Here is a 26,165-nt window from a genome sequence, read left to right on the forward strand (position 1 = left end):
ATGTATATACAGCATTATTTTAGGGAAAAATATCAGTGATCACGTGGCCTCTGCAATAGATTCTTGGGCAAGATGTGCAACTTCTCCAAGCTTCAGCTGGCCCATCTTCGGATAACAATACATCCTGCATGTATGTGTGGCTGAGATCATATGAGTCGATGGTTGAAGGGCTTACTTTACCTTTTACTGTGTTTGACTGACACAGTATTAAAGATTTAATAAATTTAGCTATTATTTATAATGAGGCCCATGCGCCTCGTGCACAGTGAGCCCAAACAAAGTGAAATGTCAGAGTCTGGAGCAGAGAAAGATTCATTGCGGGCCATGATTCTCAGGTAGCTCAGTGGTAAAGAATCTGCCTGCCAATTCAGGAGACACAAGTTCGATCCTTGGGTCAGGAAGATCCCATGGAGGAGGAAATGTCAACCCACTCCAATATTCTTGTCTGGGAAATCCCATGGACAGAGTACCCTGGCGGGCTACAGTCCATGGGGTCACAAAGAGTCTGACACGACTTACGAACTGAGCAGACATGCAAGGAGATAAGGTGGCTCATATCTGAAGAACCTCACACTCCCGGAAGGGTTTCAAGGGAAGCACTTTTAAAAGCCAGATGGGGTGCCTGGGGAATCATGCACAATTCTCTGATGGTCTGATGAGGAAGCAACAGGGTGGTGTCACAGAGGTTAACTTTCTCAGTCCTTAGGCTCCAGGAGGCCTGGGACTTTGTGCTCACGGTCATCAAGTAGTAATATCTTCTATTTGGTGGGAAGTTTATGCTTCTGCAAAACAACTCAGAAAATGTGTATCAAATGCAATACTATTATCCAGGTACTTCAGAGAGGAGCTAAAGCAGAGTATGTGGGGGGAAGGCACCATAGGGTCCTGCTCGGTTACATTATTATTATTATACTGTTTTATTGTGTTGATTATTCTTTAGGAGATACAGCCCCAGCTTCAGCTTTATGAGAGACTAGGAGAACCCTTCCATAAATAGAAACTCTACTTCCCAGTTTATAAGGGTGTTTCAAGTCAATGTTGATCCCACTTAGTTAAAGCAGCACTTAAAATTCCTCATAAAGCTCTCCTCAAAGAGATGGAAGGCTTGTTCTTCTAAGGGGAAGTATGTACTTGAATGGCCACTTGATGTGAAGAAACTGTAGAAGCGATTGAAGTGAACTTTGAAGGCCTTGATAAAATGGACCTCAAAGTCCCCACAGGCTGAAAATTTTGAATCACCTGACTCTCTGACCTGCTTGTTGCCTGGAAATTCATGAGCAGAGGCCGACAGCAGAAGGGACCAAAGACACGTCTCCGCACAAGCTTGTGGCTGACCCCGCCCCACATTCTGGAGGGAAACTCCATTCTCTCCTCCTCGTGGCGGGCACTCAGGTCCCTTTCAGTCACCCAGGGATGCTCCTGGAATGGCACACAGGCTGCCCATGATGGCACCCTCCCTTCCAGCGCCACAAGCCAGGAATGCTATCCTAATGGAGAAGAGACGGGCATCAAGCTGAAGGAAATCAAAATAGTAAGACTCTGCAGGATGACTGAACAGAGATCTAAGGAAATGACTGACAGTAAAACCTGGCAAGGATGATTTAGATACTGGTCTGATCTTTGAATGATATAAACATTGTAACTTCTTGTGTCTTGGCAGAAAATAATACAAACATCATCATCTGATTTTTCAGTTCCATCTGACAGTCATAGCATTGATAGAATGCTGTGATTAGGGTACGGAGAGAGGAAACTATACAAGCTTGAATTGTGACATAGAATATACTTAATTCTTCTTTATGGAAGGATAGACGAACAAGTTGGTGAATTGACTGTACTACACAATGGACTATGAATTCCTAAGAAGGATCCATCACTATAAGTCAACAAATATTTCAATATAGACAGTATTAAAGGAATTTCCCTGGTGGTGCAGTGGATATAAGAATTCACCTGCCAGTGCAGGGGACATGGGTTCAATCCCTGGTCTGGGAAGATCTCACATGCTGGTGCAACTAAGCCCATGTACCACCACTACCAAGCCTGTGTGCTGCAGCTACTAAAGCCCATGCACCTAAAGCCTGTGCTTCACGAGAGAAGCCACCACGATGCAACAAAGAGTAACCCCCTCTTGCTGCAACTAGAGAAGAGCCCAGGCAAAGCAACAAAAATCCAATGCAGCCAAAGCTAAAATAAATTATTTTTAAAAGCTATTAGTGTCTGGACTTATAGGGAAAAATCATAATATCAAAATAGCTCATGTTATTGAGCATTTACTGAATACCAGATGCTGTGCAGAGTACTTTTCACACATTATCTCATTTTATTCTTGAGATATACGGCAAATTTTCATATTTTACTGGGGTTCTTTAGAGAATTTCTTTCTTTGCCTTCATATGATTTACCACAATTCATCATTATATATTATTTGGCTATTTGATGTCCAAACATTATAATTGATGTCCGACATTATAATTGCAGTGTAAGTGGAATTTTTTCTTTTGAAATACGGCTGGGTCCATTTTTCTGGTTGGTGGTGTGGGGGAGGCAGCACTGGGCTTTGCCCCAAGTTTGACCCCCACTCAGGGTAGCAGTAGTCTGCGTTTCGCTGTCTGCAGACTGAGGAGTGTCTACCCCTCCTGGTTCCCAAGTGCTGCCTTTGCATACTGACTGCACTGCAACCCAGTGTTCTCTCCCTCCCCAACCTCTACCCTCACCCTCAAGAAGAAAAGAAGAGCTTCCCCTTCAGCAGCCATTCCTCTAATACATTGAAATCCAAGAACATCCCTGAAGGAGCTCATCAATATGAACACTTAAAACCTACAGAAGCACTGTTGGAAGTGGGAACACGAAGGAAGCCGCCATGTTGCCAGAGGAAGAGGACCTCCATCAGTGGATGACAGTTAACACTATGGATTTCTTTAGCCAGATCGCAACTCAGCGCTGAAACAAGCTGCAGATCCAAGATCTGAACATCACTGGGAAGATGGTACTAGTTTTGACAGCAGTCACGTGTCCTGCTCCAAAATATATTGACCATTTGATGCCTTGAGTTCAGGATGAACTTGACTGTGAAGCTCTTTTTCCTTCTAAGATTGGTGTCCCATTTCCCCAAAATCTTATATCTGTGGTAAAGACTCTTCTAAAGCATCTGTCCAGAGTTTACTGCCCACCTTTCTTACCACCACTTTGATTCTTTGACATAGCTGCCAGAAAGGGCCTGTAATAGTGTGTCCTTTAAGTATTTTATTTGTTCAAGATTTCAATTTGATTGATAGAGGAGAGTTGGCACCACTTCAGGAATTCATTGAGGAGTTTAGATTAAAAGACAGGTTTCTTTGACACAGTTATCCTCTTGTTTCATGTACCGTTTGACTTGTCTTATTGCTAATCTGCCATAGACTTGTATTGGAGGTTGAATTGTGCACCCCCTGCCAATCATATGTTGCAGTCCTAATCCCCAGTACCTTATTTGGAAGTAGAGTCCTTGCAGATGTAATTAAGTTAAAATGAGGTCATTAGTTTGGACTCTAACCCAGTATGACTGGTGTCATATAAAGGGGAAATTTGGATATACAGATATGTACAAAAGGAGAATGTCCAGTGAACATGAAAACTTAGACACATCACCCGTTTCTTTAAGTCCAAGAGGGAAACCCTAACAAATCCTTCCCTCACAGCTCTCAGAAGAAACCAGCTCTACCCATACCTTGATTTTGAACTTCTAGCCTTCAGAATTGAGAGACAATGCATTTCTGTTTTTCTAAGCCATCTGGCTTGTGGTAATTTGTGTCCTGGCAGCCCTAATTAATACAACCAGTGGTACAAACTTTGAAAAACCAAGGTACAGACACCCATTGTCTGTGTTAACTGATAAAATTATTCCAGTGGTAGGTTGGCTTCAAAGTAAGAATACAAGAGTGTAGCTAACTTTGATCTACTTGAAAACCTGTTATTTCATGAAGTCACACTTGTAATATATGATGACTAACCTGTACTTTATTAGCTTAACATTGTTTCTTTGCTGAAGAAATTGATTCTTTTTCCGATGACAACATAATGGATAGTGAGCATTTCAGCCAATAATTTATTGGTTTCCAAAAGTTTTGAAACCAAATTTCCTAACAGTACAATCACATCACCATATAGGTTTTATTCTACTTCAATCTAAACAATAAAAAGAGACTTTTTTTACCATTTAGAACATATCTATTACTTTGTATTTTATTTTCATGTTTGTATAGAAGTGCTTTTTATAGTTAAGAATCTACCTACTTACCTGTCTACCTATCTTGCAACCTACCTACCTTTAAAAAAATTCATAATTGCTATTTTATAAGTAATTATATGACACATGTAGCAACTAAAGTTTTTCCTTAAATTACTTTTTATTTTATAATCTTTGAGATTTTTATCAACATAAACATATCTACATTGTTAGGAGGGCATATTAGTTCAGTTCAGTCACTCAGTAGTGTCCGACTCTTTGAGACCCCATGAATCACAGCACACCAGGCCTCCCTGTCCATCACCAATTCCCAGAGTTCACCCAAACTCGTGTCCATCGAGTCGGTGATGCCATCCAGCCATCTCATCCTCTGTTGTCCCCTTCTCCTGCCCCCAATCCCTCCCAGCATCAGAGTCTTTTCCAATGAGTCAACTCTTTGCATGAGGTGGCCAAAGTATTGGAGTTTCAGCCTCAGCATCAGTCCTTCCAATGAACACCCAGGACTGATCTCCTTTAGGATGGACTGGTTGGATCTCCTTGCAGTCCAAGGGACTCTCAAGAGTCTTCTCCAACACCACAGTTCAAAAGCATCAATTCTTCAGCACTCAGCCTTCTTCACAGTACAACTTTCACATCCATACATGACCACTGGAAAAACCATAGCCTTGACTAGATGGACCTTTGCAGACAAAGTAATGTCTCTGCTTTTCAATATGCTATCTAGGTTGGTCATAACTTTCCTTCCAAGGAGTAAGCGTCTTTTAATTTCATGGCTGCAATCACCATCTGAAGTGATTTTGGAGTCCCCAAAAATAAAGTCTGACACTGTTTCCCCATCTATTTCCCATGAAGTGATGGGACCAGATGCTGGATGTGTTTATATACACAGAAATTATATATATCAGAAATTATTAATATCTTTTACATCTTCTAAGGATAATCTTATAGATTTTTATTTTCAAATGCCTCATTCAAATTAATTTTAACATATGAAGAGTTTGGTTAAGAAAAAATATCACAAACAGAGGTCTCAAAGCTACTATTTTCATTCATGTTATAGTGTGGGAGTCCACAAGCTTTATCCCAATAAAGATAAATTAAGGACCACAATAAAAGTCATGAAGATATCCAAAAGTATAGCACAGCTAAGTTATGGTGTGCTATCTATTCTTTAAGGATTGAGCCCTCACAGGAGTTCTGTTCTTTTTAACTGTTTTAGTATCCATATTCAACATACTTTATTTCAGTTAACAAAAATGACCTTCCCCTTAAATAAGAAAGCACCTATTTTTCATTTGGATCCTAGGACTTACTCCAGCTAACTGTTTAGAATATATTGAGGCAGAAGAAGTCTACTGGAAGATTTGCAAAACAAAAGAAGCTTTAAATTCCCCTACATTCTGTGTTTCAGAGCCATGATTTTCTTAGTCACTCACTGACCTCCTTGATGGCTTTGATGAAGGTTAGATTTGATAGTTTGGAGAAGGAAATGGCAACCCACTCCAGTGTTCTTGCCTGGAGAATCCCAGGGACAGGGGAGCCTGGTGGGCTGCTCTCTATGGGGTTGCACAGAGTTGGACACAACTGAAGCGACTTAGCAGCAGCAGCAGATTTGATAGCAATTTTTGTTATTTATTTTTATTATCCCACTAGGCTATAAAGAAAATTGTTGTTTAGAAAATTCCATTTTATTAACTGAATTTTAATAAATTCTTAAATACATACAGCACTTGAAAGAATTTTCATCTAATTTATATCATCATTTGTTGAGTGAAACAGTGGCTGTCACTTGTGAAAAAAGAGAAAAGCCCTCAGTGAAACTAACTCATGATTGCCTGTCAGCCATTTTGTAGGGGTATCCAGATAATGCCTAGAATGTTACTGCCTCTCAACTTAAATTTAACCTTGTCACCTTTATTTTCTTTTTCCAGAAATTAACTTCTATTTTTCAACTAGAGTCACATTTTCATGTTCATTTCTAGTATTTCTGTTATTCTCAAACACAGGGGGTCCTCACTTTTCTACATGTATTTTCAGCACTAGAAATCCTCTCTTTCCTCATGACTAAGCTTCAAACCAAACATCATCAGATCCCAAAGATGCATTTCTTGTTGACCACAAACCAAAATCTTGTAATTTGAGACTTGTGCTGTCCTTTATTATTTTTAATAAGCAAAATTATCACCAGGTACACCAAAACCCTGATACTAACATTATTTGTTTGCATTCAAGGCCAGGGAGCCAAAGGTAGGAAGAAAGCTGAAAGTGGAGAGAATGGGAGAGGATGACACCCTCCTGACTTGGCTTAGAAGCTAAACTTTGAGGAGTCGGAAGAAATTTGACTTCTGTTTCACTTTCCTGGTACCTCTCTGTACCCTAAGCCAGAATGTCTTGTTCCATAATCCATACTCCCCTACTGCTACTGCTAAGTCACTTCAGTCGTGTCCGACTCTGTGCAACCCCATAGACGGCAGCCCACCAGGCTCCCCCGTCCCTGGGATTCTCCAGGCAAGAACACTGGAGTGGGTTGCCATTTCCCTCTCCAATGCATGAAAGTGAAAAGTGAAAGTGAAGTCGGTCAGTCGTGTCTGACCCTCAGTGACCCCATGGACTGCAGCCTTCCAGGCTCCTCTGTCCATGGGATTTTCCAGGCAAGAGTACTGGAGTGGGGTGCCATTGACTCACCTGCCCACTCCAAATCACAAGGCCTCTATTCTCAGTATCTGTGATCTTTGCTCCTTGTACCTAATCCCACTCATAGGATGGAGAGAGCTTGCTACATTGTGTAGTCAATCTGTGGCGCTTTTATAGCCTTCAAAAACCACCTCCCCTGCCCCTCCAATATCTTCTTTTGTCTTTAGCTGGAAAGTGAAAGTGTTAGTCCCTCAGTCCTGTTGACTCTTTGGGACTCCATAAACTGTAACCCCCCAGGCTCCTCTGTCCATGGAATTCTCCAGGCAAGAATACTGGAGTGGGTTGTCATTCCTTTCTCCAGGGGGATCTTCCTGACCCAGGGATTGAACCCAGGTCTCCTACATTCTCCCACAGGCAGATTCTTTACCATCTGAGCCACCAGGGAAGCCCTCGTCTTTAGCTGGAGATGGATTTAAATGGTGGCTTGGACCATTTCACGTAGTTTTTCTGTTCTCCTGGGTCTCTCCCAAGTATACAGGAGGTATTAACATTATTAAATTTCTGTTTGTTTTTCTCCTGTTACTATGTCTTTTGTTCTGGAGGCTCTCAGCCAAGAACCTATAAGAGTAGAGGGAAAATTAATTTTGTGCCCTATATCACTTACATTTGAGAAACCCTGTCTTGGAACCATTAACTTTTGGATCCTCTTTTCATACTACCTTGGGTCAGTGAAATATTTGGATCTAGGGCATTCATCTTATCATCACAAAGGGTCAACCAGGAGAAAAAAAGTCAAATGAGTACCGGATGCTGGTTCTGAAGTTGTCAAGTTTCTGGATCAAGGCCAATAGCTACCTACCTTCACATTTTTTTGTTATTGGAAAAAAATAAACTTCATCTTTGTTTAAGTCATTGTAAGACAGGTTTTATACTGCTTGCAACTTGAAGTCCTGATAGACTTGCCTTACCCCAGGAGAGCCACAGAAAAAGCAATTACAGCTCAATTGTGGACCTGGCACCAGTCACACATGACTGTCACCTTTGGGTGCACATGAAGCTTTGGATTCCTACCTGCTGTTGTACTTGTGTCCTTGAACTTTGGATCTGTGTCTGCAGGGTGGTAAACATGCTTCTAGATGCCAGTTATGATCACTCCTGTCTCCTGTTTTAACCAGACTTGGGGGTGTTCAAGTTCCCTCCTCTATTTTTGTAGTCAGGAAAGTGTAGATTCTGTGGTACCCAGAGCCACAGGTTGAGAAAAAACCTTAAAGGCAGTTTTCTGGTTTCCAGATGAGTAAACTGAGGATTGTGACAAGGCTAATTGGAGTGTGCCGCTCTACAGTGCCCTGCTTATATCTCATCCTTCCTTTCCTGGAAGAAAGTGATTCCTATTCAGTGTTGTCTAAAAGGCCCCTTGTAGGGTTGCACCAACCCATGGTTGTAGGGAGCTTTGATGCCGTGTGGGATTGTCATACTCCTTATCATTGCAAGTGACCCCTTGGGAGGCAGAATGATGAGAATCAGTCAATTAGGTGAGAGCAGGTGGATTGACAATGCAGTCATGTGGAAAACCATTTAATTTCACTTGCTGCCAACTTCAGATAAGAAGCATATGCATGATGATCACCTAAGATAGGAGTAGCACTTAATATTTTTCCTTCATATTACCACTGAGTGGTGATTACCTCTTTGTCATATTAGTAAGAAAGCATGCAATAAAATATTACTGAGCTATTAGATGAGATTGTCTTATAAGGGTTTTAAAGTTTAATAGTTTATCAATTATGTTATTTCACTTCAGTTTCAAATATGATTAATTAAAATAATAGATTTGTGATCACTGGATTAGTAGAAAAATTACTGAAGTACTGAGAGGAAAAAGGAGAAGGAAGAGACAGGATGAGATGGGTAGATAACATCACCGACTCAATGGACATGAATCTGAACAAGCTCTGGGAGATAGTGGAGGACAGGGAAGCCTGGCATGCTGCAGTCCATGGGGTCGCAGAGTTGGACACGACTTGGCAACTGAGCAAGAACAAGAACTGAGAGAAAATGATTTCCCACAAAATAAATTTTTATTTAGCTAATTGAATCATTTCCCATGTTATACTAAAGAAAAGAGAGATGGAAAGTAAGTTTGAGGTTTTTAATACAAGCACGTCAGAAGATGACTTCCTGTAATTAAAAATACCATAATAGTTGTGTGGAGAAGGAAATGGCAACCCACTCCAATATTCTTGCCTGGAGAATCCCATGGACAGAAGAGCCTGGAAGGCTACAGTCCATGGGATCACAAACAGACATGACTGAGTAACACTTTTTTTCATAATTGCTTTACAATGTTGTGTTAGTTTCTGCTGTACAACAATGTGAATCAGCCATATGTACACATACAGCTAGCAAGATTCTCTGTCAACCAGTGCCCAGTATCAAGCCAGGAACTGCCTTTTAAAGAAGTTTTGCTGGCATCAGATGTGTAACCAGACCCTCCTCAGGTAGATAACAGTTACTATCCCAGTACTGAAAGGTATGTACGTGTGTGTGTGTGTGTGTGTGTGTGTGTATACGCATGTGCTTAGTTGCTCAGTTGTAGCCCACCAGGCTCCTCTGTCCATGGGATTCTCTAGGCAAGAATACTGGAGTGGTTGATGCCGGGAGCCAGTGTGAGGAATCCCGCCCGTGACAAGGTCATGAGGAAGGAAGCTGACATATGCAAGGCATGCTCAGACTTCAGGGGCCCCTCTGGAAATTCCTAAGCATGTACCCCAACAAAAATCTGCCAGTTTTTGTGCTTTGCTTTTCCACTCTTCTGACATTCTCTGGAAAAAGTCAATTCAGGGCTTTAGTCTTCTGCATTTGAGAGTGTTTCAATCCAAAAACCCCTCTGATGGCTTTCTAGCCTGCCTGCAGGACTCGTACAGCTGCGCGTGTGATTGTTTGAGGCCTCCTGACCGCAGGAGGCACAGGAAGCTTAAAACATCCTAGGAATGTAGGGGCTTCCGAGGAGTCAAAATCTTTAGAATAGGACTGATTAAAAGTTTCATTTGTTGAGTCAATGCTTGCTGCCAAATTTTCATATCCTTTATTTTTAGATATAGTTGGTATATAGAAAAACAAGTAGTAGAGACCTGGTATTAGCAACATTAGATCTTTGAGTTAAATACCTTCTTTGTTATAACCCACTGCACCTTTGTTCTATAGAGATGTAACTCTAATGCTTTAAGGAGATGCAGATTAAAGAAAAACACTTCAGGGGAAATGAAATTAACATTCATTAAGGAAGAGAGCCAAAAAGTGTTAACAAGCCTCTTGGCCAGAAGATAATGTAAATCACCTGAGACCTTCTGTATACAAAAAGATATACAGAAAGAGTCTGGGCTGCGAACGCTACATGATTTTGTATTACCCATTGATCTCTATGTATAATCAAAAGTATAAAAGGCCTTGAAGGACAATAGAAGGAGAGCCAGTTGCTGGACTGGTTTCCCCCGTGTCTCTCTCTCTCCTTTTCCATCCCTCTGCTCTTTACTTTAATTTCAGGCTGAATTTCCATCTGGGGCGTGGAGGCTCTCCAGGTCTACTTACTTGCCCTGGCTGTTAAGACCCGTGCGAAAGGGAGCCTAAGGCGAGGCACCCTTAGATATTCAAGCGAGCACCAGTGGCCCAACGTAGATGGTGCAAATTCCTTGTCTGGAATTTTATTGGTCTTCCGTGTAAACCAAGCTATTCAGCCCTCTTCCTCCACTTAATCTTCCTACTACACTATTGTTTCTTAATCTAATCTTATATCAATCAATAAATAAGTTTTTCTCACGCCAACACTGTCCACCCTTCGAATTCCCTGGATCCACCAGGGCTGGACCCCGGCAGGTTGCCATTTCCTTCTCCAGGAGATTTTCCCGATCCAGGGATCAATCCTGGGACTCCAGCATTGCAGGTGGATTCTTTACCATCTGAGCCACCAGGGAAGCCCAAAAGGTCCTAGTAAATAACCTTTGATCAAGTGGTCACCAGGCACAAAGTCATGTGTGTAATACTCTTGTGATAAACTGTTCAACATTTGAACCTATAGCAAAATGATAGCCCCAAATTAACTTAAAATTGAGATACTCTATTTTTTAATAACACATGATCATGCCATGAAGAATTTAAATATGCTTGAATCTGAATAATTCTTTTTATCACAGTGAGCATGCAAATGTCTACAAGATGAACACTCTTAAAATTAGGGCCAAATGATAGCTTCAATTACATTGTTCCAAGTTTCTTTTTAACTTGTAATATCTTGGAACAGAACCTTGAGAAAGAGTGAAAGAGTCCTATATTGGGTAATACCTTAACACATTTATTTGTATCTCAAGGGGCTTCCCTGGTGGCTCAGACAGTAAAGAATCAGCCTGCAATGCAGGAGACCCAGGTTCAATCCCCGGGTTGGGAAGAATCCCTGGAGAAGTGAATAACAACCCAGTCAGTATTCTTGCCTGGAGAATTCCACGGACAGAGATGCCGGTGGACTGCAGTCCATGGAGTCCCAAAGAGTTGGACAGGATTGAGCAACTGACACTTTCAAGGGACCTAGTTACTACTCAGGTGTGAATAATTCTAAACAGCAATACATGATTTACTTAGCTTTCATACTTGTAAACTGGGAAAGGGAAGAGAAACAGAAAATATGGGATCATTTTAATATTAATTGTTTACTCTTTTAGTAAAAGTTTCATATGGCTAGAAATTAAACGTGTGATACAAGAACAATGAAAAAAGATCTGCAACTCATTCCACTTAATCATCATGCGTGGAACAAATAATTGTAACTTTTATTTCATAAAACCACTGCTTCACACTCTTTCACTCCCTTTTGTCCTCTTCCACATTTCTTTCATCCACCACTTTGTCCCCTGATTTTTTGTTTCCCAGCTGAACTCTCAGAGAGTTTATGAACAGCCAGGCAGCTCCAAGCCTTCTGAGCCTGTTTAACTTCAGTGGGATCTGGTCTTTTCATTCCCTTTTGTCCTCGACTCCATTTTCAATCCCTGCTGTTAATTAGCTTCATGCTTGGGACTTGCCAGATTAATACTTTATAATCTTCTCAGATGGAATTATGATTAATTTCAGTAGATTGTACAGTAGATTATCACTATCTTTATTTCCTCTCCCCTACCATTTAATTCAGTTAGGCCATAAAGCTTCTGAAGGATATGTTTGCCATTTCTTTTCTCTTTTGTTTTTGGCCTCTCAAGCACTTAATACAGTATTTGGTAGGACCTTAATAAATGCTTGTTGAATTGTCAGATAAAGTCCCTAATCCATCCCTTCTTTTCCATGACTTCCTCTTAGTCCTCAGTAAGTTTTGGAGAAGAATATGACTAAGACATGCTCAGAATATGTGAGGGAGTTTGAATAGGGATGCTCTAGCGTCTCTGCAGTTTGTCACCATATTTTAGTGGCTATAATTCCAGGACTAATGATATTCCCTTAGCGATCTGGACAGTACACTTTCTTCTTGCCATTTCCCATGCTCTCCTTGAGAGTCCCCATCCATCCTATGTCCCAGGGCCAGGACTGATTAACTTGTGTAGTTTTATTTGGGTCAGTTTTGCAAATGGTAAGGAATTTGTTGCTTCAGTGGTTTGGACAAATCTATCCAGATGGTTTCATGTGCACATTCAAAACTGGGCCCAAGTAATCATTAGAAAAGATTGGCAAGGAAGGAGGCAAGCCTGGGAGAAATGGAATGCACTGAAATTTTTCATTTCTCCCTGCATAAATACATTTCATAAATATATTTTCTAAAATCTCTCTTGAGACTTCCTCTTTTCACTGGATTCTGTAGAAGTGTGATGTTTAATTTCTAACAATTGGAGATTTTCCTAACGTTCTGTTAATGATTTCTATTTTAATTTCATTACAATCAGAGATTTCTGTTGTTTTCCATTTAATGTTTTATTACCTATCTTTTTGGTTTCCTTGTGTGCTTGAAAAGAATGGGTATCTATTGTTGTTGGGTAGAATGTTCTATAACTGTAAGGTGGATCCCATTGGCTGATGTTGTTCAGTTCTTTTATATACTTGGTGATTTTTTTATCTAGTGTTCTATCAATTACTGAAAAGAGGTGTCGAAATTGTCAACCGTGATTGTGGATTTGTCTGTTTCTCTTTTAGTCATGTAAATTTTGCTCTTAGTTATTTTGCTCTTAGTTTTTTTGCAGCTGTGTTGATTGGGGTACACATATATGTAGGATTGCTATATTCCTTGGTAGGCTAATGTTTTTATCATTATATAGTGTCCCACTTTATCCCTGGTGATTTTTTTTTCCTGTGAAGTCTCCTTTATCTGATATTTGTATGGTTACTTCTGGTTTCTTTTGATATATCATTTTGCATCCTTTTATTTTTACTTTTATTTTACTTACATCATTATAATTGAAGTGAATTTCTTGTAGACAGCCTGTATTTGGGTTTGGAAGGTATTAATTATTCTTTGCTCATACTGTTCATAATCTCTCAAACTCCTTTTTTTTAAAGAATACATTTTATTTATTTACTTTTTCCATGCTGGGTCTTAGTTGCTGCATAGGCTTTTCTCTAGCTGCAGAGAGCGGGAGCTACTCTCTATTTGCAGTGCTTGGGCTTCTCACTGTGGTTCTCTTATTGTGCAGTGTGGGCTCTAGGGCCTGCAGGCTTCAGTAATTGAGGCATGTGGGCTCAGTGGTTGTGGTTCCTGGGCTTTAGAGCACAGGTTTATTAGTTGTGGTGCATGGGCTTAGTTGCTCCACAGCCTGTGGGGTCTTCCCAGATCAAGAATTGAACCTGTGTCCCCTGCATTGGCAGATAGATTCTTTACCACTCAGCTACCAGGGCAGGGAAGCCCCTCCTGTTTTCTCATTTACTTTATTTTACTTATGGTATAACAGTTATCTCACTTTATCTTATACATATATTTGAATGAGATTTTAGAAGGAGACTCTTAAATGTTTGATTCCCCCATATGGAACACAGCGCATTTTAGTGACTTAAGTATAGAACTATTTTTAAATTCCCTGTGTTCTATTGCCTGGTTTTCTTTACTTGAAGTACAGTTGAGTAACAATGTTGTGGCAGAGTGAGTCAGTCACACACGTGTGTGTGTGTGGGTGTGCGACTGAAGTACTTTGCCATACAGCAGGAACTACCACAACATTGTAAAAAAATATATAGATATATTTATATTATATATATATTCTTTTTCATATTTGTGTCCATTATGGTTTATCACAAGATATCAAGCTACTCAGTAGGACTGTATTGTTTGTCTCTATTACCTGTTAATGGTAAACTTAAAGTGTAAGATCCAAGAAAGAGATGAGACTTTAAATTTTGAAAAATCTCATCCTTAGTTTACTTTTGGAAGGCATATTGATGTTTAGTTGCTGCACACAAAAATCCTTAGGTAAAAGATTTAAAACTTTATTTTTAATTCCATCAAAGGGAAATATTGTATCAGAGAGTCATAGTCTTGAATTCTGCAACCTGGGATATTTAAATTTAAGGAAATACAAACTAGAATGAGACATGAGAACTTCTTGGGTAAATTAATGTAAGACTGTTAGAGGATGAAGAACTGTGGTGAAGGAAGGGAGTAGGTGGGAGGAAGCAAGAGAAAATAACTTTCATTGTCGTTTCATACCCATCCTCTGCCACAAATCAAATATTCTTATTCTCTAATTTAATGTCAATGCTAACATTGACCCTCATATACATATATATATGTCAATTTTTATTGGAGTATAGTTGATTTACAATGCTGTGTTAATATCAGGTGTACAACCAGCATATATTAATAATAGAAAAATATTAAAAGGATTAATAGCAAAATAAAAAAGGATTTCTGCTGGCTCATAAAATAATAGCCTCATTGATTAGAACTAGTCATTTTCTCAGGGAGCTCAGCTCGGTGCTCTGTGATGACCTAGAGGGATGGAATGGCAGTTGGGAGGCTCGAGAGGGAGGGGATCTATATATACATATAGGTGATTCACTATGTTGTACAGCAGAAACTAACCCTGTACAGCAATTATACTCCAATTTAAAAAAAAAAGAAAGAAACATAGTGTTAGTACAAAAAACAATTTCCCAGAAATGTTTCAGTAACATGTAGACTGTGGTTGCATCAGGGAACATTTTAGTAATCTATAGACGGGTTACAACAGGGAACACTTTGCTTTTAGTTCAAGGATTACAAACTCCACTGCCCACCTGGGTCAGGGAGGTCATTTAAATATGTAAAATGGGTCAAAGGTTTATCAAGGAATGATAAGGACTGTGGTAGAGTAGCAAACACATGCCCTATACAAAGGCATTCAATTTAAAACATTTAAAAAATACTATAAAGGACATGCAAACATGTCTCCTGGCCAAGCCACCTTGGTGTGACCTCCAGTTTAATTACTTAGCCATTTTGATGGAAAATAAAGCTAGTCTGTCTTTATCACATTCAGATGGCCCTTACCTCACATGTAACTGTCACATTCTGGAGTCATGAGTAAGCTCTGCAGATGGAATCATCCTATGGGGAGATTTTACAGAACGCAGTGACTATAAGACATGATGCTGGGCCTCTGGGATTTCTGACCCCTAAAATCTTAAAATCAATAGATTAAAAAAAACAGAGTTCAAAAAAGGTCTAAATAAATGGTCAGTTTTGCTTTAAAACTTATGTTGTATATGAACATGTATAACTTTACTTTCCAATTAAGGATGGCATCACTAATTCAATATATATTTTACTCTAGATCAAGGGCCAGCAAAATTTTCCTGTAAAGGTTCAGGTAGTAAATATCTGAGGCTCGCAGGCTACATGATCTCTGTCACAAATACTAAAGTTGCTCACTGCACTGCACAAGTAGCCATAGACATTATGTAAACAAATTTGTGTGACTGTGTCCCAGTAAAACTTATTTATGGACTTTGTGATATTTTCAATGAAAAATTGAGGTCCTAGTTTGTTTGTTTGTTTTTTTCAGTAAGTGGGTAAAACCATTAATAGTTACCCATGTCTTTAATGCTCAGCCAAAATTAAGTCAATATGAATCTTGTTTCTGAACTCTAAATTGAGCTCCATTTACTATCAAAACCCCACAGAATATTTTCTAGTTGTTATGGAAAAAAAGCAATATCATTCCTCAGAGCCAGCCAGCTGGCATACAATGACCAGGCAGTGGGAGTGTCTGCCCACATGGGAAGGCTTATGACTTTCACTGTCTTGCTATGCACTGTGATAATAAAATGAAGACAGATTTTAGTTAGGTTTTTCTTTAATATTTAAAATATTTATTTGGCTCCACCAAATAAATTGCATGTGGGATCTTTTTTTTTTATTGAAATTGTAGTCAGTGAACCCTATTATTGGCTGTACTCCTGGTCTGGCCCCCTGAGTGTAGGGGGATGACCACTCCCACTGGGCCACCCTTGGAATGCCACATGGGGTCAGCCTCTGTGATGTTTGCCCATGTGGTATCATTGGAAGGTTGTAGGAAAGCCTCAGACAAGTCTATCCTAAAATACCTCAAATTCTCCCATTCAAAACAGAAATAGTAATGATAGAAATGCATAAGAATTACCATGCATTGACTTGTCTACCATGTGCCAGAGACTATGTGTTAAGTGTTTTATTTACACTTGAGAGATGAGGAAATGGGGTTTCTGAGAGGTGAAATAACTTGTCCAAAGCCACTGAAGAAATAATGGGGAGAGGATTCGGGACTGGACGTAGGGAACAAGTAGGGTGAAGAAGGCTGTGTGGGAAACTTCAGGAAAAAGGATGTTTAAAGTTGTGAGAAGAGAGGGTTGTATGAGGACAATATGAAAGGATAGGGTTGAAATGAAAGGGTGTGTCACGAGTTTCCCATGGCTGCTTTTGTTCCCGTGTGTCCTTTCTCCTCAACTTGAGCTGTTTATTGACAGCTCATGGTGTACGGGGGCTTCTCCGGTGGACCTAGTGGTAGAGAACCCGCCTACCAAGGCAGGTGGTGTAAGAGACAAGGGTTCAATCCCTGGGTCGGGAAGATCCACCGGAGGAGGAAATGGCAACCCACTCCAGTATTCTTTCCTGGAGAATCCCATGGACGGGGGGAGCCTGGCGGGCTATGATCCATGGGGTCACACAGAGTTGTACATGACTAAAGCGACTGTTTTCACACACTGTGCAGAGTGCTTCCAGATTGCTGCTATCACAGGAGCCAGGATTTTCTGTGTTAGCTGAGCCTGTGAAACCTGCACTTGTGCAGTGTGTCAGCTCTGCTGCAGCAAAGACAATGAATCATATAACCAAAGTAATAAGCAATCATCAAATAAAATTGCTCAAAAAGAAAAGTTATACCATACACACTCATGAAGAATCTTAAATAATTATTCAAACCTTGTTCCCAGCATTTTGACACAATATTAAAAAAATAAACAGTGGAACAATGTTCACAAACATCACCATATTGTAGTACAATTAATTACCATAGTTTGATTGTTAAATATTGAGCCGGCCAAAAAGGTTGGGTTTATCCATACCATCTTAAAGAAAAACCCAAATGAAGTTATTGGCCAATCCAGAAGATCACCTTTTCTAACCTCTAAAAAATATAACACTTTGAAAAGTGAGGTGATTGCATAAGACGTTAAGGTACTTTTGTTCTTCTAGAAAGATTTCAGCATTTAACAGACTCAGGGCCTTCCTGGTTCAAAAGTTGTTGTTCAGTCAGTCAGTCATGTCTGACTCTCATGCCCCATGGACTGCAGCATGCCAGGCTTCCCTGTCCTTCACCATCTCCTGGAGTTTGCTCAAACTCATGTCCATTGAGTCAGTGATGCCATCCAACCATCTCATCCTCTGTCATCCCCTTCTCCTTCTGCCCTCTGTCTTTCCCAGCATCAGGGTCTTTTCCAGTGAGTCAGCTTTTTTCATTTGGTGGCCAAGGTATTGGAGCTTCAGCTTCAACATCAGTCCTCAGAAGAGGTGTGTCTTATTTTGGTAACCCAGATCTTTTTCCAACGACTCGGTAAACATTTTACGTATGGTCAAAGCTGTCATGTAGTAACAGACCTCAAGTAAGATGAATATTAAAAACACCTGTAGTGAGAAAAAAAAGATTTAAGAAAAAGAAGATGAAAAGCATATCTACAGTTGATAAAAAGGGAAGGGAACAATGGAAGTTATTGCATTCACTGAAAATGAAAGTAAATGTAAAATGGATAGAAAGTTTTAGAGTTAGGAGACTGAAAGTGGTCCTCCAACTTCAGTGTGCATCTCTATCACCTGGAGGGGTTGTTAAAACACAGATCACAATCCTCACCCTTAAAGTCTCTGATTCAGAAGGTCTAAAGTGAGGCCTGATGATCTGCATTTTTAGCAAGCTTCCAGGTCATGCTGATGATGCAGGTCTGGGGACCACCCTTTAAAACTATTGGACCTGGATTTCCCTGGTGGTCCAGTGGTTAAGACTCTGCACTTCCAGTGAACGGGGCATGGGTTCGATCCCTGGTCTGAGAACTAAGATCCCACGTTCCCTGTAGTGTGGCCAAAAGCAAACAAACAAACAAAATCTGTTGGATTGGAGCAATGGCTACCTATACTTTTCAAGCTAACTACTCCCAGTAGCAAAGGAGAGTAGGCAACCATGGGCTAAGATTTATCACAACAGTGTAGTAAAGATACAGGACCAGATGTTAAGGGGACAGGACACAGGCAGAGTCTGGAATAACTCGTGTGTCTGTGCTCATGTTCAGTTGCTCAGTCGTGTCCAACTCTGCGACCCCATGGACCATAGCCCACCAGGTTCCTCTGTCCATGGGATTTCCCAGCCAGATTACTAGAGTGGGTTGCCATTTCCTCTTCCAGGGGATCTTCCCAACCCAGGGATCGAACTTGGGTCTCCTGCATTGATTCTTTACCACTGAACCACCTGTTAAGCCCAATCCATGTGTAGGCCTCCTAATGGTCTTTGCCTCCCATGAGGAGTCACACAGAACATCCTTTTCCCCCAGCAGTTAAAAGGCAGCAATGTGCACACAATGTTTCTGCCCAGGGAAGCCGTTTGAGACATAGTTTAGGATTTTCTCTCTCTTTTTTTTATTATTGTTTTTTCTTTTTTGCTGGAGACTGGTCACATAGGTACCCTCTGCCTCGCATGTAGCAGAAGGCCCAACTTCCAGGAGGAAAGTAGGTGTTCAGAATAAAACACATTGTGTGAACTGTCCAGGCACAGTAAAAATCCTCATCAATTAGGAAGCCTTAAGGACCCTCCCCAAATCCAAGCTCCCAGACACCAGCCAAGGACCAAGTTGGCACATAGGCCTTTCTAAGGGTACCAGTCTCAGATCTGCTTCATTCTTATTTCTGCAGAGGACAGTTGGCAGAAACCTCAGATAATACCATCAGTAGTATTATGGAACCCTATGGGATAGAATGATGAGGTGAAATCAACAAGGTGAAGCCTATTAAGGGAAAACGAGAGCTTTGCATTAAAGTCCAAAAGATCAATGACTAGTACTGGATGGTGGAGACCCAGCTTGACAGCAATTAATGTGAAAAACCCCCAAGGGGGTTTGTTGCTCAATATCAATTAACAGTGTTAACTGAGCCAGTGGAAAAACTAATGGAAACTTATTCTAAATTAATGGGTGTGTCATGTCTAGATCAATGGGTGTAGAACTCCCATGGTATTCTGAAACGATCAAATATCATTTGGAAAAACACTTCTAAGGTTTTTATTCTAATACAGATATGAATAAGTAAAAAAAAGTGCAGTAGCTGTACAGGCTGCTAGAGTGACATTGATATATGAGCAACCTTATCATTTTTGAAATGAGCCCTTGAAATTTTTGAAACGAGTCTGGGTGATTCTCTCTTGCTCCATTTGGCAGAATTGAGACCAGTGGAGGCAGCTTTAGGGAGGTAGATACAGTGACACAGTAGAAAAGAATTAGAACAGACCAACTGTGGAATTAGCTGATGTGGGCAAGAATGTCTTCCCCAGTAACGCAAGTATTTACACAACTGGATGAACATGGATCTCTAGGCTGGATGAGACACTGGAACTGAAGATCTGTTTGTGTGTGTGTGTATCTGCTCAGTTGCTCAGTGGTGTTGGACTCTTTGCAACCCCATGGACTGTAGCCCACCAGGCTCCTCTGTTCACGGCATTTCCCAGGCAAGAATACTGGAGTGGGTTTCCATTTCCTTCTCTAGGGGATCTGCTCGACCCAGGGATTAAACTCACGTCTCCTGCATTGGCACCTGGGTTCTTTACCACTGAGCCACCATCTCTTTCTATTCTACTGTGCTTGACCCTGTGGTTCTGTTAATTTAGATGTCTCCACTGTGCTCATGTCTCAGAGGCTGCTGAATGGACAGTCAAAAGAAGAACAAGAGTGGTTACCTCTGCCTGATGTCTGTGAATCTCATTCTGAGTGTTGCCATAGGAGCCCTGGGGATACTCACATGCACTAGGGGCTCATTTCATAACATTGTCTCATACAGGCAGGCCCTCAGTTTGGAGACAAAACTCTTCACTGGCAAGGTTCATGGTTGAAATTTCACTTCTAGAATTAATCTTTAAGGATTATGTGACAAACATCAAGACACTACCTCAGTGAGCAACTCTTAAATTTTAGATGCAATTTCAGTATACACCAGGAAGTTCCTTAGTCCCAGATGAAGCTGACCAGAGCTCTTCCCATTTTACCATTAAACATTTATTTTTCTGCATCTTACTAATATGGTGACTGTCACAAAGCATCCCCTAAAAATAAATACCCCTGGGCGAAGTAGTGCTTTAGCTAATATCATCTAAATCAGGGTTCTCTAAGTGTTTCATATTATGTAAAAAATATTTATTTCTAGGAGGAAAAATTCAGTTGTATCAGTATAAAAATTTAGTCATATCCCCACCTGTCTATATCTTTTATTTCTTTGCATCCTTGACATTCTTGACTCATTCTCATTCAGCTTCCTTCTTTGAAACAACCAGAACCCTAATCACAGCCAGCTCTCTGCCTACCCTGCAGCTGTGCCACACTAATGCCTTTGGCTGGAATAAAATTCATCACCATGCAGATGGTTCTCTCTTGAAATTGATGCTGGAAACCTCATGTTGAACCTCATGCTCAACCATCAGACTGTTCTTCCTGAATGTAGTCACTCTCCCTAAAAGTATATCTCAGACTTGGTGGTGATGGTGGTTTATTGCTAGGTTGTGTGTGACTCTTTGTGACCCCTTGAATTGTAGCCCACCAGACTGTCCATGGAATTCTCCAGGCAAGAATACTGGAGTGGGTGGCCCTTTCCTCCTCCAGGGGATCTTTCCAACCCAGAGATCAAACCCAGGTCTCCTGCATTGCAGGCAGATTCTTTACCATCTGAGCCATCAGGGAAGCCCATCTCAAACTTGAGTGTGCTCTAAGTCACCTGGGCATCTTAATTAAGTACACTTTCTGAACTGGTCCTGGAATGTGTGAACCTGTGTTTCTAATAAGCCTCAGGTAAGCTATGACCTTGGTGACCATTGAGTAGCAGAGTCCTCAATGACAATTTTATACCTTATTATCTCCCTCCAAGCTTCTAACACCTCCTCACCAATCCTTGCAGCCAGGTAGTGCCCTGCTTGTTACTGTACCAAGAAAGTTGTAGGAATCAGAAGAAATGCCACCTCATCTACTGACCTGCCTGCATCCAGACCCACACATTCTGCCTTTCCACCTGTTAACAGACATCTCCAACATAACCGGGCTCAAAAGTGAACTCCTCGTGTTGTCCCCACAGTCTCTTCTCCCAAGTTCTATGCATCAGTTCCCGCTGATGTTGCTGTCATTTCTCCAGTTGCTGACATCAAAAGTCTTGAAGTCTTCCTTCTCATGTTTCTTTCCTTTTACCCTGTATCCAATCCTATTTGCTTTACCTTCAGCATACATCTGTAGTCTGACCACTTCTCACCACCTGTACCGTTACCACACCTCCCTGTCACCTGGATCAACATAATCATCTGTTAACTGGCCTCCCTCCGTCTTAGCCTTGTGCTGTTAGGGTCTATTTAAAACCAAGTAGTGAGAGTGATCTATGTTATTGAATCTAACATGTGTGTTCTCAGTCATGTCCAACTCTTTTGGACCTCATGGACTGTAGCCTGCTGGGCTCCTCTGTCCATGGAACCTTCCAGCAAGGATACTGGAGTGGGTTGCCATTTCCTTCTCCAGTGGATCTTCCCGACCCAGAGATGGAACCCATGTCTCTTGTTTCTCCTGCATTGCAGAGAGATTCTTTACCACTTGAGCCATCAGGGAAGCCCTGTTGAATTTAAAGTGAAAGTGAAAGTCGCTCAGTCATGTCCGACTCTTTGCAACTCCATGGAACTCTCTGTCCATGGAACTCTTCAGGCCAGAATACTGGAGTGGGTAGCCTTTCCCTTCTCCAGGGCATCTTCCCAACCCAGGGATCAAACCCAGGTCTCCTGCATTGCAGGCAGATTCTTTCAGCTGAGCCACAAGGGAAGCCCAAGAATACTGGAGTGGATAGCCTATCCCTTCTCTAGCGGATCTTCCTGACCCAGGAATCAAACCAGGGTCTCCTGCATTGCAGACGGATTCTTCACCAACTGAGCTATCAGGGAAGCCCAAGATGCCATCAATTGTGAGAAGCAGCCTTATAGTATGTATAAGTAAAGTAAGGGACATTGCTATGAACTAAACTTGAACTAAACTATGAAGCTTTGCCTTAAAACTGTGCATGCATGTGTGCTAAGTCGCTTCAGTCATGTGCAATTCTTTGAGACCCAATGGACTGTAGCCCGCCAGGTTTCTCTCTCCATGGGATTCTCCAGGCAAGATTACTGGAGTGGGTTGCCATTTCCTTCTGCAGAGGATCTTCCCAACCCAGGGATCGAACCCATGTCTCCTGTGGTTCCTGCATTGCTGGTGGATTTTTTACTGCTGAGCCACTGGGTAAGCCCCTTGCCTTAATGCTAATCTTGTGCAAAACATCACTTAGTCTCACCAGAATCTGTCTGCTTGAAGAAATTTCACAATTCCAGGATATTTGACACTTTTTTTAAAAAAACTGCATTCAGATTCATTTATCACTTGATGGAATGATAAGCAATCTTTTTGGATGTATACCATGAATGAAAGGAAACCCAAGTCCCTGTACTCATTGATATATTTTCTTTGACTTTTTTAGTACTAACTTGGTAATGGCTTTGCAAGAAATGACAGACTTTGACTCATTCCCCCAACAATGAATGTTCATTTCACTAGTATCACTTTTTACACTGCTGCTGTGTTTCCCTGACTTTCTATTGCATCTTAACTTTTTGTTTCAGTGCCAAATCATCATATAATCTTTTGGAAGACATTTTTATTTTTTAAATATTTATTTGGCTGTGCCAGATCTTTAGTTGAAGCATACAAACTCTTAGTTGGGGCATATGGGATCTAGTTCCCTTTCTAGGAATCGAACCCAGGCTCCCTGCATTGGGAGCATGGAGACTTAGCCACTGGACCACCAAGGAAGTCTCTGGAAGGCATTTTAAACAGCAATTAAACTCAACACATGTAGTACTGATAATGCAGAGAACTTGCCTAAAGGGAAGAAAAGAATTTTCCTGAACAAGTTCCTTTGTGCAGGCAAATAACAATGCCTGAACTGTCACATGGCAGATGAGTGTTGTAATACAGTTGCTACAAAGGAAATCCCAATAACCCCAATGATAAAATGTAGAGGAAAAGTGATAAAATTCATTAAGTCAGATCAGTCCCTTCTGTACTTATAACTAACAAAGGCTCTCCATTGCACTAATGAGAACCCCTACCATATCCTGCCGAGTGCTGTGTGAGCTCCTTGTCCCCAGCCCAAGCCCGTTTGTCTTTGTTCCAGAGGGAGTTTGTGAGTGTTTGGAATCTAGCCATGGGCGTATTGAGTTGCAGATACATGTAGCTTGGATTTCTGGGATGTATTTTTGTGGTTCACAGTTGTATCTAGAGGTAAGCTAGCTTCCCCATGTAAGGAATGGCTTCCCAAAATGCTCCTTGTGTCCTCTCTGCTGACTCATCTGTGTTGGACATGAGGATGCAAGACCAAAGGCTATTAAGTAATATAACCATGGATCTGGCTCCCAGCACCTGGAAGAATGGAGACGGTGGGAGAGAAACAATTACTGAAATGGATGATGCCACAAGCCAGACTGTCGGAAACTCTTCTGATCACTAGCACGTATAAAGTTGTAGGCAGGGTGGTTTACTCATGCCAATGTCTCTTGAGACAGAAGTTCTCTCCTATCAGGGACATACATGAAAATGCAGCCATAAACTCTACTCCATACTTCAGGGACTTCAGTGTTTGTGGCATTTGTTGCCTTTGTAAAGTTTGGGCTTCCCAGGTAGCACAGTGGTAAAGAACCTGCCCGCCAAGGCAGGAGATGTAAGAGACTCAAGTTCCATTCCTGGGTTGGGAGGATCCCCTGGACTGGAATTGGCAACCCACTCCAGTATTCTTGCCTGGAGAATTCCCATGGACAGAGAAACCTACGGGGCTATAGTCAATGGGGTTGCAAAGAGTCAAACAGGACTGAGCACACCTGCACTCATCTAAGGTTCATCATTTATTGCAGTTTTTTTGTCATTCTACATAAATCCTTGATTTTGTGCCTAATTTTGTATTTGTACCTTTGAATTCTTTCCTTTTTAAAAAGCATTTATTTATTTACTTATTTACTTGCTGCTCTGGGTCTTCTTTGTGGCACATAGGGTGTTTCTCTAGTTGTAGCCTATGGGCTTCTCTTGTTGCAGCATGTGGGCTTAGTTGCCCCACGGCATGTGGGATCTGAGTTGCCTAACCAGGGTTGGAACCTGCGACCCCTGCATCGGAAGACAGATTCTTAGCTAGTGGACCACCAGGGAAGTCCCTGAATTCTTTCTTTTAATTGTGCAAGACTCAGGTGCCACAAAACCTAGATCCACTCCTGCTCTGACATCTGTAACACTACCCTTGTCCCCACTTCCCACACACTTGCCCTGAGCTCTTCCCATGCTGGTCTCTGCCCTGTTCCTCAGACAATTCCCACATCTCCTGGTCTCTGCACTGGTGAGTCCCTCTGTCTAGAGCCCTCCCCCTCTAAACATCCACATTGCTTGCTTCATCCCCTTTCAAAAGGCTTTTCTCAAAATGCACCTTCATAGGGAACTATATTCAATATCCTGAAATAAACTATAATGGAAAAGAATATTTTAAAATGTATATAAATATGTGTAACTGAATCACTTTAGTGTACAGCAGAAACTAAAACAACATTGTAAATCAATGGAAAGGAAATCCAAAAAAGAGCAGGTATACATATACATATATCTGATTTATTTTGCTGTACAGCAGAAACTGACAAAACATTGTAAACCAATTATGCTTCAATAAAAAAAATTTTTTTAAGAAAGGAAAAAAAAGTCCACCTTCTTCAAAAAGCCCTCCCTGTCCTGTCCTCTCCCTTGGTATATGCAGTCCATATCCAAACACATTTCTGAAGCTTCTTACTCCACTTTCATCTTCTCCTTCTGTAGCATTTTTACATTCTGAAGTAGATAAGTTGATAATGATTGATTGAGCAATAGATAGGTGATAGACACTATCAACAAATAATCAGATTATGCTTAGAGTTAATTGCCTCCTCTTCCACAGGAATGTACTCAATAAATACTTGTTAAATGAGTGAAGCTCTGCTTATATAAAAATCTGTGAACCACTTACTTAGGTAATACACACACACAAACACACACAATGCTCTTCTAAACCAAATTGGTAACAACTTCTAGGACCTTAAGTGAACCCTGAAAGGAAAATCAAGATGGAGTTGGTATTGCTAAGAGAGCTCTCTAAAATGAAGCCAGGAGGCCATTAAGGAAGTGTGATTTATGCATGTCTCACTCCGGATGGAATCTGATCTTTCGACATGATGAAGCCATCCGAACACCTGCCAGAAACAAGATACTTATCTGACCCTTACCCTAAAATAACTCTTGATAGTCTATGTATTAACAGACCCCTACCCTAGAACAACTTTTGATTCCTTAAGGACAAATATTTTTTAACTCAAGTCACAGTCAGTCACAGTTGTCTTCAGGCAACTTTTAGCCGTCTTGTAGCTTTTTTATCCATAAGCCCCTGACTCTTTCTCTTCCCTGGAACATTCCTTTGGGGTTACCTGAATATGGGATCTGCCAAGCTGCAGTTCTTAAGACCCCAAATAAACTTATTTGCAGCCTCTTTCATCATCATCATTTTTGGTCAATACCC

At 41.0% G+C, this 26,165-nt stretch overlaps 1 pseudogene; it reads left to right on the forward strand.

Moving 5' to 3' along the window:
- Nucleotides 1-249: 249 nt before the first annotated feature.
- On the forward strand, nucleotides 250-3,342 carry LOC138071832 (MOB kinase activator 1A pseudogene; annotated as a pseudogene).
- Nucleotides 3,343-26,165: the final 22,823 nt, after the last annotated feature.

Source organism: Capricornis sumatraensis, chromosome X (genome assembly GCF_032405125.1).
Source record: "Capricornis sumatraensis isolate serow.1 chromosome X, serow.2, whole genome shotgun sequence".
Lineage (NCBI taxonomy): Eukaryota > Metazoa > Chordata > Mammalia > Artiodactyla > Bovidae > Capricornis > Capricornis sumatraensis.